This window comes from Pocillopora damicornis, chromosome 6 (genome assembly GCF_964200805.1).
Source record: "Pocillopora damicornis chromosome 6, jaPocDami1.2, whole genome shotgun sequence".
Classification (NCBI taxonomy): domain Eukaryota; kingdom Metazoa; phylum Cnidaria; class Anthozoa; order Scleractinia; family Pocilloporidae; genus Pocillopora; species Pocillopora damicornis.
In genome coordinates, this window is record NC_142675.1 from 8000514 (window position 1) to 8013378 (window position 12865).

Genomic DNA, 12865 nt, shown 5'->3' on the forward strand with positions numbered 1-12865 from the left:
GACTTAGTATCGTTTCACTTACATTTCCTGATAAATGCAAAGGGTAACAGTAAATGATACGATGATAGCAGCTGAGTGAAAAAAACGGGGGAGGGGTGGGTCGGGTCGCGTGCTGTTTTGCTGCTAGTATCGCGCAGTTCATTTACTTCGTTCTGTTTTACTAACTGAACGCCTAGAACCGGCTAATGACTCCAAGCCCCTGCATTTTTTAATTCAGTAGTCTTGCTTAAGAAATAGACGTAAGCTGTAATCAAAGAACCTTTGTCTTTCGTACAATTTCTGTAAATACGTATTATAATATGTGCACTATATTTAACAGTTGTTCCATGAGTCCGCACCTGATATGGGTTGGCTATACCAATCTCGTATCCAACAAGTCAGTAACAGGAACCTGGAACAGAGCAAAGCTTGTGATCGAGGATAGCTTTCGTTTCAATATCCTGACCTCAATTTCTCGCTTTGAGTGTACGAGTTAAGAGCGCTTGTCTGTAAAAATCAGACAAATTCTAAATTTCACGGCAAGGGTGAAAAATTCGATTTCTTTCTTATTTTAATGTGAGATAGGCTAGACTATAACTAAAATCACTGGATACTTTTTTTGGCAAAATATCTTTTTATTTCAGACAAAAATTGAAATAACAAAATTCCGTTTAAATCGTCATTTTTAGCAGCAAATTATTGCACAAGTTTGAGGGCTTCGCATTCAAAAACGAATCAAAATCTCGTCTTTTTAACACTCAAATCTTTTTTTTCAACCTCACAACACCTCACAACACCTCACAAAACGATTTTTGTAAACACTGCGTTACTCTTTGCGTGTAAAATAATTTAATTTCGAAAGCATGCATTTCTCTTCAGTAAAAGTACTTTGTGAGTAAAGTTAATTTTCATCATGTGCTAAACCTTCAAATGGATTAAACTTTGGGCGGTAGAATTACGAAAAGATGTTCTCAATATTACTGTAAAAATTTCTTTGGGCAAATGATTGAGAGCGATACGAAAGCTTTTCAAAGTCCGTTAAAATGCAGTTATTTGACCTTTCGCGGTCAACATTCCAGTTGCGAGTCACACACATACTTTAATATGATTCAACCCATATGAGGCCGGAAAATGTACATGGGTACACATTTCCAAATGCTCTAACCTAATTTGTCGTAGAAGAAGGATCCAAAGACCATTTTACAGTGGTTATCTTGTCGCTCGTCGTATTTGTAACGTCCGATGAAACTGCCTGTCAATCTGCGAACTGTCACCAACCTCCTTTGTGAAACGTTTGACATCTTTCTGCACTGTGGCATCTTATCCAGCGGTTCAGCTGACTGTGAGTGTTGTTCGGTTTGTGGTGCAGTAGATCTAATCGATGCTTTTAAAAGTGGTACTACACATATGTTGCAGTCAACGTAGTTTTGTATACGGAGAGTCGTCAAGCAATGCAAATCATACAATGGAAAGTTATTTTTTAGGGGGTAGGGGGAGGGGAAAGTGAAAAGACGTCACTGTGCTGGTAAACTTTTTTGTTGTAGTGAACATTGAAATCTCTTACATGTAAGTCGCGGAGATCGGGCCTCTGGCCGATACTCGTTGAAAAGCTAAATTCAGTACCTGCTAAAAATAGTAAGCCTAAGTAAACAAAACCTGGTTTATGATAATTACACGATGCCTTTTGTTCGCTTAGAGGCAGGGCTTCGGACTTTGTTTTCACAAATACAGTAACTTTGTTATATAAAAAATGGAAGGTTGTTGTTCGTTCAAGTCGCTTATTGGCGGAGTTTGTGGTTACAACACTAGAGATCGAATGCGTGAAACGGAAATTGTTCCTTTACTTTCATGCACCAAGAATATCGCAAGTCATGAGTCGGCTTCCAAATTTACCGGTCCTGAAAATGAGATCGACCTTATTTTGTGCCGAGCGCACATATGTCGGCCCCTCTGTAGTTTAAGGTTTTAAACGGAAGTTGGTCTGTTAACGGTGGTTAATAGTACCACTCCCTTATGCAAGCCCCACCCATTGGCCACGGAACATAGCACCCCAGCCTCACATAAGCCACACATCCCCACCACTGCCTTTTGTAGCATGGTGTTGTAAAAATTTTACAAAAGGTTCTCTTTCATGCTATTAGGGTATTCCTTGCAATTTTAGTGGAAAGAAAAACACCCCTAATAGGTACGACAGGCACTGCACAGAGCGCCAAAAAAACAAAAGAATAATTCCCTGCAATAAATAAATGTATTTTACTGTTTGTCACCGGACAAAGATGACACTATTACAAAAATGTTTACAGAATAAAATATTTTTTAGGTTCCAAGAGTTGAATTCCGATAGTGCTTAATTATATGGAGTTTTGCCCTTCACCTACCCCCTTAAGTTCCTTTGTCACCGGTATTGCGTGACAACCTAAATACTCAAAGGGCGTACATGTTTGTAGTCAACTCAGTTTGGCATTGAATTAGACTGTCAGATGTAATCTTTTAGTGCATTGTAAACTGAGCAATACTCGCAGTCAACTGAACCGTTGAATAAGATGCCACAGTGAAGAAAGATATCGAACGTTTGACAACAAGATGGTGTTCGACAGGGTTGGTGGTTTCATCCGACCTTATCATTTACACAGACCTAGAACGACGAATGACAAGAGAATCACTCTAAAATGGTTTCTGGTTCGGTCTTCTGCAGCAAATGAGGTTAGAGCATTTGTGAATATTTTTCTATGAACATTTTTCGGCCTTTTTCGGCCTCGTATGGGTTGAAACATATCAAAATATGTGTGACTCGCGACTGGAATGTTGAGCGCAAAAGGTCAAATAACTGCATTTTAACGGACTTTGAAAAGCTTTTGTATCGTTCTCAATCATTTGCGCAAACAAATTTTTACAGTTATATTGAGAACATCTTTTCGAAATTTAACCACCAAAAGTTTAATCCATTTGAAGGTTTAGCACATGGTTAAAATTAATTTTATTCACGAAGTATTTTTACTGAAGAGAAATGCATGCTTTCGAAATTAAATTATTTTAAGCGCAAAGAAGAGCGCAATGTTTACGAAAATCATTTTGTGAGGTCTTATGAGATCGAAAAAGAAGATTTGAATGTTTAAAAGACGAGATACTGATTCGTTTTTGCACGCGAAGCCCTCAAACTCGTGCAATAATTTGCTGCTAAAAATGACGATTTTAACGGAATTTCGTTATTTGTATTTTTCTCTGTAGTAAAAAGTTATTTTGCCAAAAAAAGTATCAAGGGATTTTAGCTATAACCAAGCCTATTTAACATTAAAATAAGAAAGAAATCGAATTTTCCACCCTTGCCGCGATATGTTTGATTTTTACAGACAAGCGCTCTTAAGAGTTCTATTCCTAATGAGATAAACATTTGGTTAAATCATTAAAACGTTATACCCTAATGTTCAAATGTTTTGCTGCGTGGTAGCGAATGGAGAAACCAGTATTATGGCTACTCAAACAGATCCGCAGTCGAAGTTGAGTTTTTATAAAGAAAAATCCTGTTAGAGCGTAGATATTTCAACACAAATTCTGTAATTCCTATAGTGAAATTTTTAAGGTAACCGGCTGTTCTTTCTGTTGTGGCAACGTTATACCTTTCCTTGACCATAAAGCGTTGATATGAAGCTAGTGCTGTAAGTGAAACTTCAAATTCAAGTCCCATTTAATCAAGTTACATTAAACTTTTTGACTTTTATTTTTTGTTACCGACATGACGTTGACTAGCATTTGCTTTAGTTAATTTCCAGTGTACAAAAAGAAGTAATTGCTCCCAGCCAAAAATAGATTTAGCTGAGCGACACTTAGATAAATCATTTCTATATAACCGAAAGTGAGAGAACCAATAGGAACACTAGAAATGGTTAGTGAGAGCGTACGACTCTTATTCAGTTGCAACTCAAACCTACCACCTTCTGTTCAGTACTTCAGACACTGTAACGCTTAGATACAGTAGACTTGTGGCAAGCCAGCTCAATTAATCATGTCCATGGAGATAAACTTTCTGCATGTTGCGAGCATATGATTATTGATATGAGATTCTTGCTCGCAATGCTGCATTCGTTAGATTTCTTATTCATTTTACTACTGCTAAGTATTTTTGATCCAACCGAGCTTACCAGTGGAATTCGCCAGCTGTACAAGACTCGCGAGGGATGGCTCTCATCGTTTCCATGGTGTGAACAGTTTCGGTTTTTTCTTGACTATATTTTTACAAGGCTCAAAGAAAGAAAACGAGAGGAGAAATCATTAACGTATTTGTTGACATGTCGTCAATACTAGACCCGTCCGACCCGTGCGACGAGGAGAACCTGGTATGAGAAAAACTACCTATTGTAAAAAGTACGCCTACGACTGGGCCACCAAAAAGCAAGCACCTCAGGGCTGCGGCTTCACAGCATTCAAAGCGGTATTGTCGCTGAAATGTCGAGAAATGCATTCCGATGTTTGGGAAGCCATTGATGAGCAACTTCTTCCTCGAGTATGAAGAATTCAAACAACAATTATCATTTTATTGATATTGGATGGATTGGATGAGTGACCATCCGGTAAATTATCGATATTTCTGAATTAATTGAAGGAAGAGTACTCCCCAGATGCCACATAGTTGCAACAGCAAGACACGAAACTGGAAAAGAGGTGAGAAAATGTTGTGACGCGTTGCTTCAGATCGAAGGACTCACTCAAATTCCGCATATAAAAGGATCTGTCACCAAGTACTTTAAGGAAAGGCACGATTTAGCTCAACTGTACTTTGATATGGTTCAATGTGTCTTGAGAAGATATAGAAAAAAGACAGGACTATTAGAAACGGAGGAAGACCTGACAGATCTTTACAAATCGCAATTGAATCGCCTCGGGTTGGTAGCGTTGAATGGTTTACTCAACGACAAATTGGATTTGAATGAAAGTGAATTGGGAAACAATGCAAAAGACTTGACTAAATTTGGATTTCTTGCATAAAAGTTTTCAAGAATTCTTTGCAGCATTCTTCATTTGTGCTCAGATTCAAAGCAAGGACATTAGACCTGACGAACTAGTTTCCGATCCAAGGTATTTTGTTAAACTTGAAGAGGTACTTTTGTTTTCGCGCGGAATTTTAGCCATGAAATGCGATGAACAAGTCGTGGCTCTGGTAAAAAGTTTAAGTGCGTGTCCACGAGAGCATCAGGCAGTCGTGCTACATACCATCTCACCGATTTCAGTGAAACTTTGCCAGTCTAAAGGGTCTTCCCCAAAAACTCAAAATTGCAAAGTGGTTTCTGTTTGCGTTATTTCCGGGGGGAGATAGACCACCCCCGGTTTTCATGGGTTTTCTCCAAGAAATCGCCTCAAAACAGGTAAAATGTATGAAGCTCTCACTGCAACTATATTTAACATATTACTCTGACAGTTTGCAGACATGTTGGTATATCCTTAAGGAACGCATGAGACATGTTTCAATTTATTTGATTGACGGTTTGTCAATCAACAGTGCCGAACAAATTACCGTGTTTTTGATCTTTTCGATTCACTCGAATATTTGATAACTTTGAGGTCAAATATCTCCCCTTGCCAGAAAGCTACACTAATTTGAATGCCCCTTTCTAATCCATTATTTCATCTCTGAAAATCATCAAAAGAATTTTTGGGCGCTGCCATATTTTTGTCTTGGTTGCCTTTTGAAATCTGCGACTATGACAAGCTTCCCAACTACGAGTGTCACGCAATTCTGGCTGTAAGCGGCCATTTAAGCAAATAAACCGACATTTTGTAGTTCGTTATACAAGATAATTGATTAAGGAAGCTAAGAAATGTAAACAACTTTCGAGATTTTTTGTAGTAATGGAAATTTCATATTTATAGAGAAGCATATAAGCGAAATATTGTTGAGAAAATCGTAAGGCTTTTTTCTTCTATCGTTTATTTTGGAGATTTTGCAAAAATCAGCAGACATGGCTCTCTTACGGAAAAAATATTCATTAGTCTTTGATTTGATCGTTTATTATCACAGTTTACAATCAAGACATTGTAACAGCAAAGGATATTTTCAGGTCACATGCCGCGTACTTGTTGACATGCAAGTTCCCGTGTACAACAACTTCGGGTCTTGCATACGGTGGATGACGAGAAACTCTGCTCTCTCGCTTGAGAGGAAATATCAATAGCTCTATCAAGTTCATAAATTGCATTATTTCCCCAGAAAATGAGCCTGGAAGGTGTTTTTGTTATCATTCACCACCATAAAGAAATCCTATGCAGAAACGGTATTTGTAGCGTGACCTCGAGCCCTTCCATGAGAAGAACAAAAAATCATTGACCTTTTTTTAAGGTGACAACATCAAAATATTCTTATCACCTCTGCTATTATATTTGCCTGATTTTCTTCTACAAACATCATCTTCATCTGCCATTATTTTCCCTAAATGTCATGGCCTTTCCTGCGTGCACCTACCGGCCAGCTGTTAGAGAGCACCATTGGGTTTCGGCGCGCGGTGTCGGGTTTAGATGTCTAGGTCTCGCTTAAACATCTCTGCACGCTGCAAATAGGCAATTCTTTTGTTTTTAATCATTGCCGTTTATCTATTTTTTGGAAACTTTTGTGAATGATAAACCATTGACGTTACATGTATAATAGGTGATGTGTTTGTTGCACTGAATCCGTGACCCTAAAACACTCACGTACTCGTACGTGTAACGTCGGAAAATGTCACGCATGTACAACACACCTTAGGCACACATTACGTCGTTGCGAATACTTTCTGCTTGCTTCACCAAATCTGTAGCCCCCCAACACATCACGTACCCGTGCACGTAACGTCCGAAAAGCACCTTAGCGAAACGGTCGAAAATAGACATGAAAATTACGAACGTTTACCACACTTGTAAAACTCCTTGGTGAAGTCTGTTATTTTCAGACCAAATGCGTAAGAGATTAAAACAAGTTTTCACTATTTTAGTTCGGGTAGTGATACTCTCCAGTTAATTATGAAAAAAAAAAAGTTTCGTCAAAAAAAAAGGAGAAAAAAGTGTCATCTTGCTTCTAAGCCGGGTCGTGACATACATCCGATGTAAAGTCACGTCGACCTTGGCAGAAAATCAAGCTCACCGTATCATAATGAATTTTTGATACGGCAAGGAGAATCATTGCACTTTGACTAAAAACGTGCCTTTCCTCACGCTCTCGGCATTGATCATTACATTTGGAAACTCATTTCACTCGAATGCGATGTCACTCAGCTCGACGCTTCTTGACTCAGGCTGATGATGCGGCGACGTGACCTCTTTTGACCCTCTCCCCCCCCGAAAGTCCTGTCAAATGTTTCAAAATTTTTTCTCGTCTTGGCTTGCATGCAATTAAAGGCAAATTCTGGACGGTATCTCAAAGTAAATTCTTCATGATTCAATTTACGAAGTCTTTTGTGACAGCCCGAGAAGAAACAATGAAATGAATTCCTACTTCCGTCTACATTGTACACTTCCTCTCTTTTGTACTCCCTAATTATACCATTTAATAAGTTTCTCAGGATGTTATTAAATGTACCAAAGAATTGACTTTCTTCCCCGTGGTCTGCACGCTAAAGCATTTTACACAGTGTTGTAAAATAATTTCTTCGTTATTATTGTATCGACCAGCCTTCATAAGTGTGTAGTTTGCATGGTCGCTCTTTTTCCAAGTTATTTTAAAATGGGGTCAATGTTATGTGACAGCTGGAGATAAACATGTCTGGGACGTCACGTAACTGTAAGAGAATTTCCTCTTCCGGTAATATTTTTCCTTCCTCTCAAGGAGTTAGCGTGACGGATATTGTTAATCCTATCTAGTGTAAGTGTGCAAGCGTCTAAAAAGCCCTCAATTCAATCTAGAACTCGAATTGAGGGAGTCAGGATGGCACACTTGTCTTGTTCATTTGTACGTTAGTGCAGTACCAAATGTAATTTTTCTTCTCCGGGACGACAACGACTCATACCCCTAACTTCGTGCATGGATACCATAAAAGAACACTTGAGAGACGTCAATGTATCTCAGATGCGTTTCCTCCGAGAAAGAGCTTATTTTAGCTCGTGTTGGCTTGTTTGGAGATTCTGAAGGCCACTATTCCACGGTATGCCCTAAACATCGTGCACGACTTGGTGTGAGATTGAGACCTTCGACTAAATGCCAGCATCCCCTCCATGGAAATCGGAGAGGTAAGGTTGAGAGAGGAGTAAATCTGAAGATGGCACGAGAAGTCAAAGCAAAGTGGAACACTGTCGTTTCAGTTGGTGCGGGTAATTCACTATTGCATTTTGTGTCATCATGTAGACTGATTATATACCGAATTGTTGTAAGACGCGTAACGTATCTTAGAGTCGATGAATAGGGTATATGGAAAAAGCTTACTCAGGGGGAGCTTATCTGAACATCACTTTTTCTTACTTGTAACTTGTGACCGATTTGAAGATTATATCATATGTTTGTCAGGTATATGCAGATACTGCAGAGGCGCTCACATAAACAGTTTGGAAGCGGGCGATCCTCCCTCTGACATCGAAACTGTAACAAGTGAAATCCCAGTTGCAACAGAGGTGGAGTCCATGGACCAGACTGCAGGACCGTCTCAGGAACAGAGAGGAAGGGAGTCCCCTGAGACAGCCGAAGACGAATTTGTGTTGCCACGTTACGCGTACGATTTCGAGTTGAAATTGGCAGTGAGATAAGACTACATGTCATTCCACAATGTGTTTTCATGATGTGTAGAGGCCGAAAGAAAATATTGCAATACATGTTAATAATACGTAACTCATTTTCATACAGAATACCCAGAATTATTCCTTGCTGAGCCCAAACGTTCTGAATTGCAATATTCTGAGTTTTGATGTTTTAGACATAGTGATCTATGCTGCGTCATTGGACCTGTGCATTTCACTGTCGTCCCCATTATCAAATATATCACAATAACAATTGCGATCGTAATTGTTAAGAATACGATTTATCATTATTGTCATTATTATTATTATTACCATTATTATCATCATTAGGAAGAAATGTATTCCTATTAATAATTCGTGTGGTGGAGTCAGATGCGCGGAGTTTTCTGTCAATCGCCAAACAAGCTTTTTCTCTCTAATTTCTTTTTGCTACAGCAGGGCGACCCGAATTCAGACATTCTCTCGTCGTCGTCGCAGGAGTCGTCGGTGGGGGTAGAGACGTCTCGCGAGTGGCAGCTTACTCCGCGGGTTAAGCATCAGCTGCGGTACCTTAACAGCTATCTAATGAAGTCAACTGATGGCCGAATTAGCCCGGTCAGGTCTCAGTGCAAGTCCGATATTATGACTATCTCATCGTCGTCGCAACGGTACTACCCCAAAAAAGCCAGCCAAGCTGTTGATACCGTGTTGAATGCTATTGCCCCGGGGAATTCGTCGTGGCTGCTTCAGAAAACTTTCGAAAAGTACCATAGCGAACGAGCTGTCTCTGTTACTTCTGAAGAGGACATCTTAGTGAACAGACTAGTGACCCTCTACAATGAAGCTAACTGTTGGTACAACCAGCAATAAATTCTCTCCCTCTTCACCGGCGACTACAGTAAAACGGAACTTCTACAGCTTGTTCCGGGACTGAACTGTTACTATCACACTTAAAATAAATACTAAATCAGAAATGCTTTGAACTTCAGGTGTGCGCTGCCTCGCAGAAAAAGTCATTGGCGGGTCTGGACAACACGCAGACGGATGGTGTCAATGCAGTCGCCTCCCTAGAGGAGATAATTGATTTTTTGAAGGAAATTGTTGAGAATGATGACGATGTATCTATATTTGTGGCTTGTTAACAGTATTTTCTGAGGGGAGGTAGTTCAGGGCTCACCATGGAAGAGAGAATTTGAGGATGTTAAGGTTGAGAGAAAGTTTAGAGAAGTCTCACCCTCTCTGACTATGAAGCCATCTTTACATTCTAACACCCGATTCATTCAAAACCTGCATATGCTTAAAAGCTACGACCGTTTTCATTTGTGTGCCTGCATAATCAGCGCTAGGGATTGTTGAAATTTAGGTCAGTTTTGAGATAGGAACCATTGCTCTTATAAGTGTCCTTCTCTACATGGTCCCCCAGATAGCCTCCTTGAAACTTGCCCTTTTGCTTATAATTCTTGACGTCTCATGGATTGCACATGCTGTTAAGGGCACACGAGCGTTTATAACCAATGTATTCCTCTCAATGCAGGCCTTCAAGATAATAAGGCAAGAGAAATTGCCTCACGTCTGCGATCTGGTAAACGCTATCTATCCACCGACTTGAAGCTGCACATTTCAAGTGAGACGCCTTGTGCAGATCATTGCAGTGTATACGCGCTGAGTAGCGATGAAGCTGAGTACCGTGAAACCTGTTCACATCAGCGCAGCATCGGTTGTGAGGCATTTTTCTTTATGAGTATATCCCACATGTTGCAATCAAAAATTGAATTTTACCAGCAAATAGTAGAATGCCGTCATATACATTGAATTTTGTTGTTACTTATATTCTCATTCTTTCCATAACAACAAGGAGAAACAGGAGGAACTCCAGCATGACCTTCAATCGGCCATACCAAAAACTTGAAGAATGGAAGTCGCACATTGTACGATCTGTTTACCAAGATGCTGCAAAGACTGCTGCTATCGATACCCTTTCACAAAGCAGCGTGTTTTTAATCATGAATTAGGCTATGAATTTCTTACCAATAAGTGAGACGCAGCGCGATTGGTTTGGCAAAAAGGAAAGTCCTGGCACATTACTGTTGCCCTTAACGAAGCAGACAGCGAGGAAATTGAGGTTTGTTTAATGTTGAAACATTACTAGAGCCATTCTTTTTTCCAAGTTAGTATACAACCCTTAAATAAACTCTGATATGTTGCACTTTGACTGCACCGACGCGAAAATATGAAAAGGCGAGTTTATTAGAGCTTGGACAACTAACTGCCCCGAAGCCAAAACCAAAAAATGTATCAGAGATTCCGGATTGAATTTTTTTTTTTAATTAATCACTCTAATATTCTCTTCAGACACGAACCTACATTCATATATTTGATGAGTGCGCTCAGAACTGGTTTGCGGTGGCGTCTATAATCGAACACACGTTGACAACACTGAAGGCTTTGAAGCCAAATCTCAGCCAAGTGTACTTGAGATCAGACAACGCCGGTTGTTACCAGGTGGATCTTGGATGGGCCCTTCGGAAAACGCGAAAAGCAGTTGCCTTTTTTCATAGAGCAAAAAATTATCTCGCAGACGTGTTCTGAACAGGGGAGGAAACTGGTAAGAAGGCAACTGCCTCTGATATGGCCCCCAAAATGAAGAGTTCAAGAGACGACACAGGCCAGAAAATGTTCTCTAAGACTGACTGGTTGACAGAGCAGTAGATCGCTCGATATTTCAGCCGGCTTTCTGCCCTGACTAGAACAGGTCTATTGCGGAGGTCCCCCTCTGTAAGAATGACTGAGGATGAATAGGCTGATGCAGACGAGTTAGCTTTAGAAGTCGACACTGACCGTACAAGGCAGAAATAAGGAGGGACCTTGAACTTTAAAGTATTCATTTCCGAGGGGTGCGGTTGTCAACTTGAAATCCCGTCCAAGGTTAGAAAGGCCAATTTTTGCCTTATTTCATTTGTTAGCTTCCGGAGGTAAATTTTAATTAATTACGCATCGCAATTCGTTGTTTGATTTGCAAGCAAAAAGAGCTCAGCTTGTAGTGAGAACTTATAACCATTTCTTAGTTGACAGTTTGCCCTATTCAGACACCCGTGAAGTCCCTATCTAATTTAGTTTTCTTAACTTTTTGGCATATGTGAAGTCGCAAAATTTAAACGAAGACAGCATGGGAGGGTGCAGCTACCATTAGACTACTAAAAAATACAGACCTTTGCGTCTCGCTTTTCGTTCAAATTTCTTGTCATTACTCCCGAAAACAACTGGATATGATTCGCATTTTTCCCTATATAACCTAACCTAAATGGAAACTTGCACGAAGCCCACTGATCAAAATATTACGGGCTCATTCTTTAAGTGACGCAATTTAACGCCAACTCTCGATCGAGAGAGATGCAGATTTTCTACCTGTAGTTACAACATGAGTTTACACAACATATATATTTTACGACCAAGAAGGAAGAAAATAGCAAAGAGATCTGCAGAATATTCTGAACTTATTATCTGGCAGACGGCTTGTAGCAACGTGCTTGAGTAATTCCAATTGCTATGAAACATTTTGGAGTCACGCCACAGACATTAGTTCGGCAAAGTTCTGCATGAGATGTTTGATGGTAGAAAGTGACTACGAAAAAACCGTTATAGTTTTATTTTTAAGGAATACTAGCGCAGTTTATAAATTCGGGATATAACTTCTAATATTTCGTTTCAAGTGAGAAGGCTAAGCTTCTTGTCTGTATTGCACACGTCATGGGAACTTGCGTGTCAACAAGTAGGCGGCATGTGTCTTTGAAATCTCCTTTCCTGTTACAATGTCTTGATTGTAAACTGTGATAATAAACGATCAAATCAAAGACTAATGAATTTTTTTGCTATAAGAGAGCCATATTTGCCGATTTAAGCAAAATCTCTAAAGTAAACGACAGAAGAGAAAAACGCTACGATTTTCCCATCAATGTTTCGCCCACATGCTTCTCTATAAATATGAAATTTCCATAACTACAAAAAATCTCGAAAGTTGTTTACATTTCTTAGCTTCCTAGATCAATTATCTTGTATAAAGAGCTATAAAATGTCGGTTTATTTGCTTAAATGACCGCTTACAGCCAGAATTGCCTGACACTCATATTTGAGAAGCTTGTCACAGTCGCAGATTTCAAAAGGCAACCAAGACAAAAATATGGTAGTACCCAAAAAGTTTTTAAATGATTTTCAGAGA

General features: G+C 39.6%; 1 pseudogene; it reads left to right on the plus strand.

The window, feature by feature from the left end:
- The first annotated feature begins 7867 nt into the window (after positions 1–7867).
- LOC149043751 (uncharacterized) lies at positions 7868–12556 on the plus strand (annotated as a pseudogene).
- The last annotated feature ends 309 nt before the right edge of the window (positions 12557–12865 follow it).